Source organism: Salminus brasiliensis, chromosome 2 (genome assembly GCF_030463535.1).
Source record: "Salminus brasiliensis chromosome 2, fSalBra1.hap2, whole genome shotgun sequence".
In the NCBI taxonomy this organism is placed as follows: Eukaryota; Metazoa; Chordata; class Actinopteri; order Characiformes; family Bryconidae; genus Salminus; species Salminus brasiliensis.
Window position 1 is genome coordinate 45,654,751 of NC_132879.1, and position 16,783 is coordinate 45,671,533.

Sequence of the window (16,783 nt, forward strand, 5' to 3'; positions counted from 1 at the left end):
AATTTCTAATCATAAGCTATTTCTCCAGCTTTCTCAACGTATCTTAATGCTGCATCTGTGGGACATGGTCCTGTACCGCAGACAATCATTTTGAAACTTGGTAAGAATATAGAAAACTTAGAAGGATAGTCATGTTGGATGACAATAGGTAGGTGTTCGTGGTAAAAATAAAGGTGCTAGAAACAGTTCTTTTGAGTGATGGTGGTGGTGTGTTAGTGTGTGCTGCGCTGGTACGAGTGGATCGGACAGCAGTGCTGCTGGAGTTTTTAACCACTGTGTCCACTCTATTAGACACTCCTACACGGTTGGTCCACCTTGTAGACACAAGCTCATCTACTGCCTCACAGTCTGTGTTGGTCATCCTCTAGTCTTTCATTGCTGGTCACAGGATGCTGGTCACAGGATGCTGCCCACAGTACGCTGCCCACAGTACGCTGAGATGTCTGATCCACTCGTACCAGCGCACTACACACAAACAAGCCACCACTATGTCAGTGTCACTGCAGTGCTGACAGTGACCCACCACCTATGTTCTACCAGTACTAAGTACAAGGAAGTGCTCCAGAATTACAGTCTGTGGTATTCAACTGCACAACACAGAAGCACGAGACACAGATTAGGCTGAAAACTGCTGGAATATTCCTTTAAGACAATCAGAGGAGCTGGCTGACCTGATTCTATCCAGGGTGACATCACAGCTGTGGAGAGAAGCGTCTAAGCCCGACAACCCAGGAATAAAACACGTGCCTCCTCCAGCCTAATCAACACGTGAACACTCGCACTCACAGCGCACAGTGATGGCTGGGATTCGCAGACGCACATGGCAACGCTGAGCGGCACACGACAGTTTGTCTCGCGGGCCACGCTGATTAAGCACGAGCCGTTAATGCAGTGTAAATAAACGAGCAACACAGAGCATCTTTTCTCTCATACGCTCCCAAACATATTTACCCAAATCACCCTTTGCGGAATCGGAGGTCTTATTAATCACACATCTGTTTGAATTTACTGGTTTCCACCATCAAACGAGGTGAAAATGTGGTGGTGGCGTGTACACACATGCACACGTACACAGACATACACACACACACACATACACATGCAGAGGCCACCCAGTACCGCGTAAACCACTATGCTCCAACGTAAACTAATAAATGAGCTTTGGGGGCATTCCAGCAGGCTCCTCACTACTAACACGTTCTGTCAGAATGGCCTTTTAATACACTGACCTCCTGACTAGCAGCTCTCATTATGGTCAGCTCCAGACCACAGGCACCAGCTGGTCCTGAGGTGAGCCAGTTTACTCTGGGCAAACGGAGCTTCACCCCAGCTCCACAACATCCCTGTGTAAGGCCTGGTGTTCATTCCCCGTCAAATAAAGCCTTGCTTTCCTACCAAAAACCTTGCATCTCTAAATATGCGAGCTGAAGATATACTTAAGCTTTTTAACTTTTTAAAAGCATTAAATAATCAAGGACTAACTGTCTTTGCATATCCTAGCTGGGCCCAGCTAGGCCCGCCAACTTAATACACCAAAAGTCAGTAATAGTTCAGAAATGGAACTACGGATTTACCAATTAAGACCATACAAGCAACCCCAGTACATCATTTTAAGTAGACATGCATGCCATTTGTATGTAATTTTTTTATTATTTCTGCTATTTTACCCATCATTACTACTTTTACCTTTTAACTGTTACTTTACTTATTTTTATTATATTTCTATTATATTCTACTTTATTCAACGCTTTATTCAATAATGTCAATGCAAACAACGCATCATATATATATACATATACATATATATATATATATATATATATATATATGATTTATTGAATATATATGATAATGAATATATATGATTTTTTAAATGTTGATTTAAAAGAGTTTAAATAGAAACTTGGATGGCTTTAGAGTTGCGATACTGACTAAAGTATAAGTCTTCTTTGTTTATGTCAATCATAGAAATCCTGTGGCCATTGTTTTATTTATCTGGTGTACTGACATACAGTTTGTTATTGCCAAAATAAAAGAAACCTGAATTTCCCCATTCGATTTTTTTTTTTTTTTATAATTTAGATGAATCAACTAGTCTATAAAAGTCAATGGATCCTTCAGTAGAAAACAGCTGTTAGCGGCAGCCCTAACCGGTGTTACTGAGAATGACTGTTGGGGCAACATCGCCTTCTTTTAGAGGCTCCACTTTAAAACTGAAACCTTTACTTGACTTGAGACATTTTTAATGTTAAAGTTAAAGAAGAAATCTACTGTCAATATCAGTATTGGTAGCAATAAGAAAAGGTGATATTGTGCGTCCCTAATGTTCTCATAGCGAGATTTAAAACCAGCCAAGTTTGGACCATTTTTATTGGACACAATGCAGTGGGCAGTTGCCTCGTTCAAATAGTTACTACAAAAATGAACCACCCCAAAAACAGAAAAGCAAGTAAAAGATGTTGATATTTTGACATGATACTTTGATATGAGGAGTGGAAGCTAAAACCGTAAACAGCTAAAACAGTTGAAGGAATAGTCCGATAAACTATGAGACCAAAAAAAAAAAAAAGGAACACTGTGAATGAAGGAAGAAAGACGAGCCTGGAACTCTCTCATCTATCCCTTACTCCCTCACTCTATCTCTCTCTCATCTTGCCTCCCTTTCACAAACGCTTCAGTAAGACTCCTCTCTTCCTCTCTCTGCATTCTGAGGGAGAGGATAATGAGGAGCTGTGAGGACAGGGTGGCAGATTTACGATGACTGCGTGATGGGGACACACAGCAGTGTGTCAGTGCTAACCCGGTGCTAATGTGTTAGCGCTGGGAAGATGTGTGTGATCGAGTAGAGTAGCTTCACACCACACTACACCCACACACACACACACACACATTCTGAGGCTACAATAACATGCACTCTACCACATTTGTCAACTCCAGGAAGTGAGATAGGTGCAGATTTAAGGCAGAAGAAAGGGCAAGACTCTGACTTCATCCCGGTCTCAAGTTTTCCTTTTGTTTTTCCACTTGGAAATCGTTGCTCTCTCCTTAATAAGGCATAATTTCTGCCTTTGACTTTTAAATCTTTCCCACTATGTGGAGGTATAGCCCTGACCTGGGTGGACGCAAGCGAGTTCACAGATGGACCAACTCAGATTCTGTGGCCCCATTCCCCTTCAGCCATTTTTTTTGCTTATATTCAAACTAAGAGCAGTGAAGCAGGTACCGATGAACCCCACCCCCCCACCCAAACTGTCGGTGTATGCTGTAATAGGAATCGCAATGCACAGATTTGCACCAATCACTACTTCGACAAGCTTAAAAGGCCCCAAATAAGGGGGTTAATATTTAATATTAAAATTGTATGGCCCCTCTTCAGTACTACCACTCTATATATGGAAACTGATCTTAAATGTTTCTCTGATGTCACAAAAACAGCTCTTTAACATATCTCCATCTATCTAGCTTATCCCATCCCAGTTTAACCCTGCCCACTCATGCTGCAGTTCTCAGGACTGTTTGAGCTTTTCGAATGAAGCACTACACTACACTACACAACAACTCAGCCAATCATATTATTTAACAGTTATTTTATATCTACTTACATACAAGTTTTTAAATAACAAAAGTAACAAATCCAGCTTGTAAAAATGAATTAAGACCATACTTGTAACGTCGTGTAAACTTATGGATTTAGGAAAAGCAGCAAAAAAATCTAATTTCTGGTGTCCTTCGACAGCTCTTTGGTCTTCACCATAGTGGAGTTTGGAGTGGGACTGTTTGAGGTTGTGGGCAGGTGTCTTTTATACTGTTAACGAGTTCAAACAGGTGCCATTAATACAGGTAATGAGTGGAGGACAGAGAAGCCTCTTAAAGAAGTAGTTACAGGTCTTCAGAATTGTTTTTCTCATTTTGTCTCTCATAGTTGAGGTCTACCTATGATGTCAATAACAGGCCTCTCTCATCTTTTTAGGTGGGAGAACTTGCACAATTGGTGATTGACTAAATACTTTTTTCCCCCCATATATATATGTTATGAACACTTTAAACACACCTACTGAAACCTGATTACACACCTGATTATTAAAAGGAGAGGGACTGGACCTAAAGAACCCCTAACGAAAAGTAGCTGTTTTACTGTATTACAAGAACATTGTTGATACAGGACTTTGTATATATTTGATTTGGAAATATGTAAACATTTGAATTTGGAATTTGTACATCATTAATGAAAGCAGACAATTTTATTGATTTTGTACACTGTTTATATTGTGAGTTTGTACATCTTTGATAGTAGAATTTGTACATTGTTGATATTGAAGGTTGTAAATATTTGTATATTTAATTTTTGAATTTGTACATCTCTGATCCTGGAATTTGTATATAGCTGATGTTAGAATTTGCAAATAGTAAAGCTTGGAATTTGTACAACATTGATTTGAGTTATGTATATCTTTAAACTCATAACATGTGTACATCTATAAAGGTGTACAATGTTAATATAATATATAATGCAATTTTGTACAGTGGTACAGTGGAGCTTGTACATCTTTGATAGTGGAATTTGTACACTGGTGGTAGAGGTTGTACAAAGCTAAAGTTGAAATTTGTAGATAGCAGATCTCGGAATTTGTACATAGCTGATGTTACATCCTCAATATTATAATTTGCTAACAGTATTGCATATGCACATGCATAAACTCTGGATGGTAGTGTAGCTGTACATCTGTGAAGACACAAAACTGTGAAAACACAAAAGACAGCCTAAGGAGGTAAACAGTGAAATGTGATTAACGGTGTTAGAAAACAATAGCTAACTGTACACACACAACCTTTGACCAGCCCAGTGCAATCAGACAGTTCCCAGAAGTTCCTTTGCCTGCATTCTGTCACTCCACCTCCATTTTCTGCTCTGAAGAGGCTACAAAAAGAACTGCAGATAGGGTTAGGAGGTCAACTAGCTCCACACCTACAGCGGCAGCCTAATGAGAGAAGCACTCGATCACTCAACGCAAGCCACTGGACTAAATTCTCATCCGTCCAGTCGATCTCATCTACCATTCCTTTTACAGAGCCTCCAGCCAGATCTTTCCAGCTCTTCTCTTTGTGTTATCTGAGGGAGAGGATAATGAGAAGGTGTGAGGATAGCACGGCAGATTTATAGCCACTGCATGACGGCGACACACAGTCAGTCAGTTGAGGCACCAAAAGAAGAGACGCCGCACAGAATGCCAGGAATGGTGGAGTGGTGAACACTAAACATGACTTATCACTGCAATTCCTGTTGCATGACGACAGCAAATCACAGAATGATTGTGGAATGAGGAGAGGAATGCTAACCAAAGGCAGATCTGAGGTCAGATGCTCTGAATCTTTTGGGCCAGCTTAACCGCGGCCATTCTGGAGCAAGATATTATGTAGAATAAGGACCATAGGTAACAGCAATGACCGTGCAGGCCAAAAAGCAATATTGGAGAAACAATCGGAATGGACCAAATAAGAATCCGTTTGAAATACTAACAGACCGAGATGAAGATTAGAGTAAGCTATTCAAGAGTAAGCTATTCTGAAGCACTGTCGGCAAGCTGGGGATGAGGGTCGGGCCCAAAGAGAATGGCCTTGCTCAAGGAACCTTTCTTAAACAGCGTAACTGAACTCTAAAGCATGCTAATTGTAAAACTGCCAATTTATTATTCAAATTCCTAAAATACTGAGGTTACAAAAAAGGCACACATACTTGAAACATATCACATATCCCACAGTTATCCACAGATCATCTGAACCATAAGGGTCGACTGACTGTTCTTTTAAGCATCCCCTCGGGATGTTGACTGAACACGGATTCGAGGCAGAGGAATTTGGAGGACACCATTAGCTGGGAGGGAAGAGTTCAGAACGCTTTATCAATGGAATCAATCAGCACCACGTTCTACCTGATACTGCCTGATCTAGCACATAAAAATAAAATATAGGCCAGTTGTGTTAAACAAACTGAGTGTTGGAGGAGCCCCAGCACATTAAAAAAATAAAAATAACCCTAACTCTCCATCATTCACTGGCTTCAAGCCACAGCTCTGCTTCCAAGGCCTTTTTTCTACTGCGTGTACCGGCCCATGTGTATGCGTATGTGTGTGTGTGTGTGTGTGTGTGTGTGTGTGTGTGTGTGTGTGTGTGTGTGTGAGTGTATTTTATGTGGGAGAGGCAGGGAGAAATATGGTGTCCGCTCAATGTTCGGCTCTGCCCTGGGGCACGGCGGACTTTCAGCGGCTGCTTTTACTGCCTCGGAAAAGAAAAAAGAAGAAGAAGAAAGAAAAAAAAAAAAAAAAAAAAAAAAAAAAAAGAGAAACATCCGCTGCCTTTGAGTTCCTACCAAGGCTGTTTTAAATGGAGAAGGCTCAGGCACAGAGTGTGCGCTTTGGACAGGCCATATGAAACATTAAAGAAAAATCTACAGCCTCCCTCCATTAAAACTAATATTGACCCACCAAGAGCAATAAATTCTACTGTGCAGTCAATTTGAAACTATGGGATTTTACACTGTGCTGCAATGCCTCTTAAATGTGGCGAGTTTAGGTTTTAGCTTTTATCAGTAAAGTAAAGTCACCTGTGGATCAGTGTATTCACACAGAGAAAAGGAATACGTCAGACAACTAAACAGTAAAGTACAGTGAAAACAATCAGCTTAATCAGAATCAGCAGCAGAGGCTCAACATTTTTAACAGGAACTGAAAATCAGTCGAGACAAACAGAAATATATACACTTACAACTTTTATCTGCTACAGAAAAAAAAGGTTTTGTGAATGTTACAAGCTGTAAGCCTATTTTTACCAGTAAAAATATAAGATCTGCAGTGCAATAATAACAACAGATCTACAAACCGGTTACGACATCTTATTGCAAGGACTACGTATCCTTAACGTCATTTTGACCAGTCATATGTTACCACTGATTAATAAGGCAGTCTTTTACTGGTAAATTACAATCCGATTAGTCCAATTATTAATAATTTATTTTCAGTAGAAACTGCAATTCCAGATATCTACACTAATTTTGATCAGGTACAGGTAAACGAATGCACTCATCATTATTAAATCACTTTCAAGATCAAGTCATACAGAATGGAAAGAGGGGAAAAAATATTATACAAGAAAAAGACAAAAGTGGTATCACATCATCACAGTATTTTGACAAGCAGGTAAAATGCGCTAATAGTGGCAGATTTTGAAAGCTATCAAAAGAGACTTTCAATAATGATATATTTGGTCATGGCAAAACGCAATTAAGTCTTGGGTTCCAAAATGCTTTCCTCAAAACAGTAACATGGTAATTTCTCGAGGTCACGCTTAGGTCATCTCTTAAACGGCAAGTCTACAGGAGAAGAAAAATACCTTCTTAGCTTTCAATAAAAGTTAATGTAAAAAATATTTCATTCCAAGTCACTTTAAAGCAAAACACTGCAGGAAAATAGTTGAGGTTACATATAGGGTCAGCAGGTAGGCACCTTCCTTCTTCAGTGTAGCGCTGAACTGAGCCCTAGACACCTCGGAAAGCTTCAACAGCGAGGTCTGGCGTCTCAGATCCACTCCCCTCCGAGCTCACTACACAGACCTACCACTTAACCAATTTCATAACTGTAGAACCACACTGGCCTCTCTGATGACTAAGGTCATAACACCTAGCCCTACTGGCACTGCTGGTCCATTTATCTTAAAAAGCAACACATTTACATTACTCCAAGTACAAAAACTACAAAGAGTGTGTATTAAATGTGGTATAACAGGCACAGCAGTGTATTGTGTGTGTGTTGTCCATAAAGACAGTCGCATCGTTTCTGAAGGAAGGCATACACTGTTTGAACAAGCAGCCATGTGGGATTAAACAGGCCTACACATGAAGACATGGAAACGCTTCTCGTTTAACACATGCACATACATACATGTACGTACACACCCTTTAGTCCTGCCCCTTTTGCTCCCAAGAGACCTCTGCACTTATCAGCTCTCTTCCTGAGGCTGACAGGCCGACCTTAATTAGTGGTGATAGCAGCGAACCAAAAGAGCATCCAGAGCATCCTTGCCTCTCCCTGCTGCCCGCACACACTCTGCACTCCCCTCACTATCTCAAGCAGCTTAGCTTCTCATGGGAAACAACACACACACACACACACACCCTGACAGCACAAAGCTGCCAGGATCACTTCATGTAAGAGAGAAAGAGAGAGTTAAGAAAAAGAGTTAAGAGGCAATTATTGCTGGTTCTTGTGTAGTCCCCATGAAATGGACCATACTGGACTTGGATTTATTTATCTTATAAAGAAGCTCATACATGTTGGAGTGCATGACTTTCCCTCTAGAACACAACATGTCATGACTGCAGTGTCATGAACGCTTTGCTGAGACTGACTGGATGTCTTCCCTAAATAAGAATACCTAGGCATGTCCAAGGGCTGTGATGATGATAATTCTTCATGGCATGGGTTTCACAAGATCCTGGAAACATTCATTGGATTCTGGTCCATGTTGACATGATTGCATTACACAATTCCTGCAGGTTTCATACTGTGAATCTTCCACTCCACCACATCCCAAAGGTATTCTATTGTATTCAGATCCAGTGACTGGGAAAAGGCCACCGAAGAACACTGAACTCATTGTCATGTTCAGGAAACAAGATTGAGACCACTTCTGCTTTTTAAATATGACATATGCAGGAAGCAGTCGTTATTTGTGGTCATGAAGGGATGCATATGGTCAGCAACAATACTTAAGGTCTGTGGCATTCTGATTGGCATGACTGACTGGCATTAATGGGTCCAGAGCACACCAAGAAAATTTCCCACACATTATTACACCACCTCCAACAGTCTGGACTGGTGACACAGGGCAGATGAGATTCATGAACTCATTAGACTCATCAAACATCATTTTTCCAGTCTTCAAGTACCCAGCTTTGGTAAGCCAGTGCCCACTGCAGCCTCAGCTTTCTGTTCTTGGCTGGCAGACGTGGAACCTAACGTGGTCTTCTGCTGTTGTAGCACATTCTCCTCACGTTTGGACGTGTTGTGCATTTTGAGTTATCAGAGTTATGGTAGACTTTGTCAGCTTGACCCAGTCTGACCGTTCTCTGTTGACCTCTCTCATCATTCATTACACCATTCTGAGTGAACTTGAACATGAAAGTGTTGTGCTGAAAAGAAATACTTAAGTAGTTCACATTTTCCTCCCTCTATTCTGCTGGTTGAGGTGATCCTTACCTGAAGCTGCTGGCCCGTATCTACATGATTTAATGAACTGCGGTGCTGCCACAAGATTGGCTGGTCAGATAACTGCATGAATAAGTAAGCATACAGTGGTGATAAAGTAATCAGTGAGGATAGGCATCTTATTTTATCTTTCACCCATAATATATGCTGCATGTAGTAAGTTGTGATTGAGAGAGAGAGAGAGTTAATTTGGTGAAACCAGTTTAAACCAACAGTCCTAAACCAACAGTATTAACACATACAGGAGAGCCCTACACACAAAGCTAATGTGTGTGTAAAAAGCCGTTGGATGGAGAACCGGTCAAGAGATAACGACTTCAGACACGCTACATGGAGTGTAACTAGGAACACACACACACACACACACCTATATATACAGACACACACTCTCACCCCACTCCTCCTCCTCACAAGGACCCTCAGAGGTGCCTGTTACTGTGGAAACACATGGATGGTTTGCTAAGAGAAGAATCCAGCTGGGGCCAGTAAACAAAACGCAAGAGGCTTGGAGAGCAAGGGCAAGGCAGAAGAACCTTCTAGGGAAATTAAGCTTATGAAGCAGAGGCACCTGCGGAAGCCATTATTGAAACAGATGGAGCACTTTGGGAAGGAAAGATGCGCCTGGTCTAGGCTGGTGGGGGGGGGTTAGGGGACAATACAGTCAAGGGAACATGGAGGCTTTACCACGGGACACTAAAAACAAAGGATTAGGCTTGTCAGTGAGACATACGGTCCCTAAGCCTGGTTCCCTACTGCTTCTGGCTAAACGTAGCAGCATAGCAGGGCTCTCTTTTTATAGCTCGGCATACAATACACATCATTTGAGAATATGTATGTTGGTTACTGAGATGTTTCCTGAAACTACTGGTCAGTTCACGGATTTCCACTGTAAATACTATATCCAAAAAAAAGAATATTTCTTAGCAACACAATCTCTGCCATAACACAACCGCATGATGGATCAGAATACTGTGTTAACTGTATAAGCACTACTTAAAGAAAAGGTTTGTTGAGAAATAAAATTTACACAAATTCCCACTTATCCCAAATGTAGCTGATGAAGCAACATTTCAAAGCAAAAATCTTTGGTGTTCAAATTTGCGTTTCAGAGCTTCATTAAGTTCATAAAGTTTTGGGTTATGTTATGGGTGTAAAGCAATTAGAGGGTTTATAACATGAGAGCCCTCTTTGTTTATTTCTGAAAAAATAATGCCATTTGTAACTGCAAATAGCTGTTGTGCATAGTCCTTATTTCGCCCAGTCCCCAAGGGGTTTGCCTTTCATGCTTAGACAACGATGGCATGATGAACGAGGGGAACGAGAAACGAAAAGGTCGAAAGCAAAAGGTCTTGACCCATGGCTGCCCTATGTGACCAGAGGAGTCCTGGGTGATGACTGCTGGGGGCAAGGAGGGCCCTGACGTCTAGCTGTACTTGGCTCTGCTTGGTTCTGTAAGCTACTCCCTCTCACCCCCGCTTAAACCTTCCTCTCTCCTTCCCAGTCCGTAAGGATTTAACCAGGCCTAGGGCTGAAAGCAAACGCCAGCATTCTGAATTATGGAGGATAGAGTCAGAGCCTACCTAGAGACCAAGCTGTCAGCTTGTAAACACACACACACAGAGCCCAATATGAAGGTGAAGACATTGGTATAGTGTGATGCACCTAGACTCCATGGCTTCCTGCGTCTTTGTGGCCTTGGCTGTGGACTTTCCTGCCCGTCATAAACACCAAACAACAGAATACAGGGATATTCATCGCAGAGGCCTCTTCCACTCAAAAGACACTGATAGATCCTCCTTAAATTGCATGTGAATCAGGATTGTAGGTAAATATCGAAATATCAAAGTATTGCAATATGTTTTGCATAATTGTATATCAAAAAAGAAATAAAAAAAAAAAATATATATATATACATATATATATCATTTATTATATATTATTATAATTATTAATATATTATATATATATTAATATATAATATTTATTAATTAAGAGTTTATATGCAAAGATTTGTGTCAGACTCTGGTATATTTTGTGTTGTGTTGTGTTTAAACCCTGACCCAGTTTTGCAACGTCACAATATATTTAATTGTAAACCCTGTATTGTGATGCATCGTAATGCCAGATTCTGGCCAACACACAGACCTGTGTGAATGCATGCAAGAACGTCCTGATCATAATAAGGATGGATTGATCATATTAAAAACATATTATTGAATCACTAATGCAACTAGGGTTGTTCTAGTGTCCTGGTTTCATATATTTTCATATATTTACCACAAATACTGCTTAAAATGTACCTCTGTCTATCCCCATCTGCAAGCTATAGTCCCTTAGTCCAGAGGTTCTAGGCTTTAGCCTAAGCTTTAGCCGTGACCACCTCAATTATCTTGGCTCACGCTGAAAGACACTAGACTACACTCCTTCACTGTTCCACATACGCATGAAGACTGGCTCCATGTCCACGTCTGTTGTAAACACACGCTTCACTGCTAGTTAGTTATATTACATATGACAGTGGCTGCCAAATGCATGGAATACATGACATCATCGGCCATAAATAAACAAGCTTCCACACATCCAAGAGCTCTTTTTTTCTTCAGCTCAGTCCTTCTGAATGAAGCATCGTGCATACTGCATACTTTTCCTGCACTGTTTTATAAAATAATCATCATGTAATATCAAAATATGCATCATCTTGGCTCAGAGATGCACACTGCCTGCCAGCCTCGCTGGCGATGAGCACCACCTCATAAGCACAGGCCTCACAGCACAATGATGGCAAGGTGTGTGAGATGAGATGTAGTTTATGGTGGGAAACTGGACAGGTCTGATCATGCAAAGTTTGCAAAAACCCAAAGAAAAATCCCATTGGTGTTTGTCTGTTTACTTCCCAGCATTGCAGAAAGGTATTACGCACTTGAAGGACATCACATATGGTTTGTGGAACATGGTTAAAAACTGTCCTGAATTAGTTTAAACTAAATAATTTACCTACACTGAATTGTAAGAACACATCCATCCACCAAAACACCCACCCAAACTCTCTTTCGTTACCAGTACTGCACCAAGGCCAGCATTGTAACGATGATTAACAAACATATTTTGCAGCCCCTTGTGCAGACAGCCTAATCCATCTGGTCTGTTGTAAACTGCAGCGAAGGCTAAAGAGCTTTGTTGCACATTCCTCCCCATCCCGCAGGAGTGAAGGGCTTATCCCAAAACTTCCTCCACCATCAGGCCTGGTAAGACGGTGCAGCCTACGAGGAATCCAAGGATCATGTGGTCATCTTTATCACACACACACACACACACACACACACACACACACACACACACACACACACACACACACACACACATTTCTGGCTATACCACATCACACGCAAGAAGAAGTTTTTCCTACTCGCGTAAAAGCGATAAAAAGACCCCCAAGACCAACACATGCTTACGAGGAGAGCGTATTAAGGATGCAGTTACGTCATCAAGTGAATGAACGAAGAGCTTTCATAAACAAGGCATTTTACTGGATCAGTGGAGACAGCGGGTATGTGGGGTGAGGATACCACAGACCAATATGAAATGCCCCCCCACACACCACCAGCCACAGCCCCATTACCAGCACCACACAGAATGCTATAAAACAAGCACTGTGACCCTTCATTAAACCCACAGCCACCAGGGCTGGAACCTTGGTGGAGGTGCACATCCAATAGGGATGTGCCGATCAAGTCTTTTTTTTTTGTTTGTTTGTTTGTTTTTGTGCACCCTTAGTCCCAGTCCCTTAAAATGATGCTAGCTAGGTTAGAAAGTTAGAAAACCAATTCAGTTGAAGTAAGACCACCACCGTCCAAGAATCTACCAGAATCATTTAGAAGAAAGTTTCCTCTAAATAAAAGACCCCCTTAAATCTGAAGAAAGGCTGTGGAGATGATGACCAAAGAACATTCTAAGGAAAGTAGAGATAAAGCTGAAGACATACACATGAGTGGAAGATGCAAGTATTATGATTTCCCAGTGAGCACTGTTGGGTCAATTGTAAGAAAATGGAAGCTGCACAAGTTCCATCAAAGCTAAACAACCTGGAGCAAATCTGCCAGAGCTGTTAACTGCAGAAATGGTGGTTCTATAGAGTACCATTCTGAAGGAGATGCTAGCAATGTCTTCCAAACAAACCACAGCAACTGCCATTTACACTGTGTGCCTGTTTACACCTGGCATTAGCATGCATTTATGGTAATCACATTCAGATTTCATGAAAAGCCAGGTGTAAGCACCCCCCAAGACCCACAGTGATCAGATTATGATCATATCACTCAAACCACTTTGGAAGTGGTTGTATCTTGTCTGCATTAGTACAAGTGTAAACGGGAACCATCTCTTGCTCCACTGCACTGTAGAACCACCACTGTTACTCTAAACTGTTCACAGCAGGAGAACTACAGGAAGCAAAACTGATATGATGTACGTGTCTGTGTGCTTTTGACGCAGGGACGTAAAACCGGAGCTCATATGGGGAGACTGGGAACACATTTTTAATGACAATGCCAGGTATAAACAAGCCATGTGTGAACATCTGAGGATCACTAGACCAACAGACAAATCACTCTGAATATAATCAGTATCCAGATCTCCACACATTTAGAGCATGTGTTTAACAAGTTATTGGAATTTGGGCTAAATGAATCCAGTCAGTTTCGAACCCTTATTTTTCCGATCAGATCGAGACTTCCCGACATCCGCACAGATAATTGACTAATGAATCAACCTGCTGCTTTCCTCATCGGTCCGGTGTTATTTACTGCCGTGTTTGGAGCAGGCCGGCCTTTACCCCCATCTTTATCTGTTCTTTATGACCGCCTCTTCTCCCCTGTACCAGAGATGGCAGTATTTCAGACATTCTGCTTATGGGAGAGCCCCTGAAGTCTGACTAGAGCACATCTGTGAATGACATTCAACTCCCAGCACCACTGCGTCCTCCAACTCTGACCCGCCCCGCCCCCCCAACAACCCTCCCTGCCGCACCGCCATCGTTAACCCTCCCGTCGTAAAACGCACAGATAAGTTCCATAACATATTTTAATAGAAAATTACGCAGTGCATAAACCCAATCATGCATGGCGGTTTTATCCACAGAATGTTTTGTGTGAGGACGGGTGGTAGTAAAACTGAGAGATATAGCAGTTATTTATCTTCCCTGCTGCTCGTCTCAAAGACCTCCTGCTCTTCACGGCATCCCTTCTCTCTCTCTCGCCTCTACTCAAGTTAGCTCCCCCTCTCCATCTACTGCAGTAATAGGAAATGCACTCTGTAAAACGAGATCCAGAGAAGCAACAAAATGTGGCCAAAGAACCAAATAGCCCGCTTCTCATTCTTTTGACACCGCAGTCAGTTGAGTGGGTTAATGTTTTGGCCCCCTCAACCTTGAGTAGCGTCTTATATTGAACCGGTATTTTACTTTTCCCCTGTAAAAGCTACTTCCTGTAAATGAACCATTTTCAGTGTAGACACATCATTTAAGATTTTAAGCGGTCTAAAAGTACCATGATCAACCTGCTTAAACACTCTACATGTGCCAACTACAAAGCCAACAGCATAGTATAAATATTTTCAAAAGTGTCCCAGCTTGCTGTTCTTATGTTAAAGCACATGTCTACTGTTTTTTTTTAAATATGAATAAAATGAGTAATATTAAAATATATGCTCCAGAATAAGTATTTTCCAAACTTATATTCAAAGTAATAATATTTCTTTTATATGAAAGTACTTTAATTGTAGTTAAATGCTCTAAAAATCATAAGCTACAGCCAGCTCAGAACTGCAAGTGCATGTCAGGTTGCAAAATGACTAGCAGTGGAATCATTATGGCAGTGTAAACAGCTCCCACGGAGGCAGCGGCACCGCTGTTGTAAAAGACAAAAAAGTATACCTAAAGCTAGCTAACTGTATAGACAAGATCATGATCAAGATGGCAGGTGGGATTTGTTCATTATTATAGCCATTTTTTGATACGTTTTTAATAAAGAAATATTTATTATATAAGTATCTAAAAGAAATAAATAACATGTTCGCCATGCACTAATCTCTCAGCATAAAGCTGAAATTCCACCTTAAAAAACAGTGCTGCAGTTACATTCTGCCTACGGTAAGTTGTGCACCATTTAAGGTGGAACGGAAGATTCCAGTAAAAAGCTGGAGAATAACTCCAGCCTTGTTGGTGCCGCGGAGTTGGTCACACAAATCACCACCTTCTGAAATTAAAAAGAAAGGTTTACGCTGAAGTTGTGATGATAGGGTTTAATTTCCAGAATTTCCAGGCTGGTGTGACTGGCAGGCTGATATTGAATAAAAACTCAAAAATAACAGGTGTTTTATGGGTGTGTTGTGCGCTGGGGCAGCAGGTTAGATGAACTAGTGAAATTACGTAAACAGATTGCTATTGTCCAATTTGAGGCCGGATGGACCAAATTTAGTCCCACCCAATAAAATCCAACAGAGAAACTACAGAAAAAAGTGAAAATCTCTCCACAGAAAAGACCAAGACTTTTTTTCTCTCTGCCAGTTCACGGTACATTTTTCACAACTACAGATAATAGTTAGAAGAGAACCATGAAAATGAGCAGATGGGGGGGCTTTAAGAGTGGGCTTGGTGTGGCTACTGTGATCATGTGACTTTCATTACTTTGCTTTATGTTATGCTGCACTACAATCAATTCTGTAATACTTCAGGCTAGACTGCGTATCTGGACAGAACTGCAGGAAAGAGATTTAACAACAGTACATCAGTCTGCTTTGTGCCTTGCTTACTAATTTGATTTGAAATGTTATTAGTTATTAAATGTTATTAGTAATTAACTATTAGTAAGAAACAAGGGTCAGTGCAGTGCAGTTCAGTAAAAGCTGGGATTGTAGTAGATTGTAGTCATCTTAAATGCCGCCATGCAGCTGTAATGAATCAATCCAGAGAGAACGCAATGGTGAATTGTACTACACAAGCTTCATTATATGAGACTAGCGTCTGCGGCAGATTTGCCTGACGTCTTTTATCCGAGAGTTTTTTCCTTCCCAAGACTCTCAAGTCATTACATGTGATGTCTAAAACCTGAAGCTGCTGCCTGAGGATGTCCTTAAATGTACACCCTAACACAGGCCATGATATAACCCACAGTGACCCACGCTCCTTCACCCTGAGCACATCCGATCAGCAAAGCTCAACATCCATGTTTTCATTTCCTCTGCTGTTTAAAATTCCAATTATGCTCAGAGGTGGGAAAACAAGTGTCTTGCTATGGTTGCTTTGGTATGCAAGAACTAAATCAATAAAAGAAAACCAGATAACTGTCAGACACGGGCCTATAATAGGCCATTACTGCCAGATCCGGAGGTGAGCAGCACAGAGAATAGGCTGTCTCGCATGCAACCTAGAACAAACAGGGAGAAAAGAAAGACACTGGAACTTAAAACCTTAGATAACCGTTCGGCATCTGTACACTGTAAAGCAAGGCTGTGAAGGACAGATGACC

General features: G+C 41.2%; 1 protein-coding gene across 10 annotated transcripts in view; it reads right to left on the reverse strand.

Annotated features, from left to right (window-relative positions):
• Positions 1–16,783, reverse strand: part of erc1b (ELKS/RAB6-interacting/CAST family member 1b) — a 276,578-nt gene that overhangs the window by 73,211 nt on the left and 186,584 nt on the right. The gene's annotated exons all lie outside the window — the stretch shown is intronic.